The sequence below is a fragment of the Suncus etruscus genome, chromosome 14 (assembly GCF_024139225.1).
Source record: "Suncus etruscus isolate mSunEtr1 chromosome 14, mSunEtr1.pri.cur, whole genome shotgun sequence".
Lineage (NCBI taxonomy): Eukaryota > Metazoa > Chordata > Mammalia > Eulipotyphla > Soricidae > Suncus > Suncus etruscus.
In genome coordinates, this window is record NC_064861.1 from 37703297 (window position 1) to 37705681 (window position 2385).

Here is a 2385-nt window from a genome sequence, read left to right on the forward strand (position 1 = left end):
GACTCAGTGGAGCAAAATCCTCTGAAGAGTTGTTGAGGCAGAAACAAAATTATGACTTGCTTCAGAGCAGCAGTCCCATTGGTTGCTCTTGATGCCTCACATGAAAGAAGATGCTCCTTTCACTCAGGGTTTTCATGGGATTTTCAAGCCTGAAAAAAAACAGTTTTAGATCTGCAGTGCAGCATCTACTGCCTGCCACTACCTCTGTCTACCAAAGCAACTCAGCTTGGCTGGGAAGAATGGAAACTAAAGAGACTGGCAATGACCAGTAACTGTTTAACCAGGAAATGAATCCAGTTTTTGTTCATCCAGATTCAGGTACTTGAAGTAAACTATGTCTTTGTTGGGCTAATTAAATGCTTTTCTCTAACTTTATAATTTATGCATGAGCAATAATTGCTTAGATGCTTTTTTAATCCAAGTGCTGAATTTAAATCGAGCTGTCAGATAAAGTCTAATTAAACAGTTGCTGCATGAAGCTATTGCTGGGGGAATATAATGATGCCTTTATTATAAAAGCACACTTAACTTATCTCTTTGCCAAACTGCAGTTTTTGAAAGCTGTTTTCCCATTATAGAATTTCTTTTCTTGCTCGCCTAAAACAACCAACCTCCTAAGATACTACAGGGATGTTCCATTTTTGTTTATAAAGGATCGCAACTCAACATTTCATTATGATTATGATAATTGTCTCTATGGCCCTGGATGATGAGCTGAGCAAAACTCCAGTTTTTGGAGGCACCAGCTAGAGAAAACAAACAATAAGGGAAAAGAAAGCTGGGTAGAAGACAGTGGTTTTTTTTTCCTTTTAAAACTATAAGGTTGCTTGGTGAGGATTGTCCCTTGACAGCCCCAGTGACTGATTGGGCAGGCCAATGGCATTTTTCTCATGTTCTTAGGCAGGTTGAAATCCTGCCCTACAATTCCTTCAAGTCTTCAAACATATGAGCATAAAAAGATGAAGACAGTGCAGGAGAGTCTGTCGCTGATGTGACAGGACTTGTGCTAACCCTGAACTGACAAGCACCAGTAAGTTGGAACAATGGGGTCCACTCTACACCCCAATCAGGCATGACTGCAGGCATCTCTGTGGGACAGGCACAAGGAACTGAACTGGTTGGGGGATGATGGTAGCAATAGCTCTAAACTGCCTGCTGACATTAACATCTAACCACACTCACAGGTCCTTAAGATTATTAGTTGCCAGAGACTGCTGAGTAGCCCCCTGTCTATTGTTTACGTATAGAATTTCTACTTGTAGTCATCCTTTGAATTCTGATGCATTGGAGATGAAGTACTATACTTGACAAAGAACATGAAAGTTGCCAGGTATTTAGAAGAAGTTGTACCCTCACAAAATGTTAAAAGTGGCTTTAAATTGAATGATGTAGCGTAAACAAACCTAGTCCTTGATTCCTCAAATTGGTAAATCTCCAAAAGGGCCATGGAGTCAATCTCTGAATTTATAAGAAACACTTTACATCTCTGTGTGTCTGGACTGCAAGTTACTGTTCTTTAAACACATTCACACTTCATAGAATCACATCTAATTTTAAGGGAATAATACCATATAAAGTGATTGAAAGAAGAAGACTGACAGAGAGACCATGTAGTCATGTACGTAAGAAGATTGATGTACATGGTGGCGAGTCTGGTATGCATGTGTGGGAATAATATTGGGATGGATTGGAGCAGTGACCTCTAGTTTTGCATACAGCAATACAACTAAAGCTTTCTGATGCTCATAAGTTTGAGTGGTATTTTCTTAAGTCTCTATCTCGGGTGATGATTTGAATCAGTGACAGTCATGTCAGCAGTAGGCAAAATGGAAGCAAAATAATGCAGAGGGAGTTTGACTCAAACAGTGTCTACAGCATCAGTTCTGCATTACTGGCAATTGTTTATCTTCTCCAAACCACAGTGGGCAGCCCACTTCCTGGATGCAATCTGTGTAAGTAATAAATAGTGGGTATTTTTGCAGAACAACAGGTCTGGATCATTACAAATGAGTGTAAACTGAATAAGGCCAGTGAGTGGTTTTTTTTGTTTTTGTTTTTGTTTTTTGTTTTGTTTTTGTTTGGTTTGGTTTGGTTTTTTGCTCAATGAAAATACTTATCTAGCCTCTACTTTGGAGAACATGTCAAGTCACATCACTAGGTATCTGACCTAAAGTTTTTAAAATTAGATAAGGCACTTTAAGGAAATTTAAAATACAGGCCCAAAATGCTAACTGCACCCTGTGTGCCATTAGCCATGGTACCAGGGGTGAGGACTGACACATTGCAGGAGGTCAGAAAAAAACTTGCAATCCAGCATCTTGAAGGGGTCATGTGTAGGGATGCTCTTCCTCAGGGAACTGATATTCAGGAATTGGATCAGTTTAT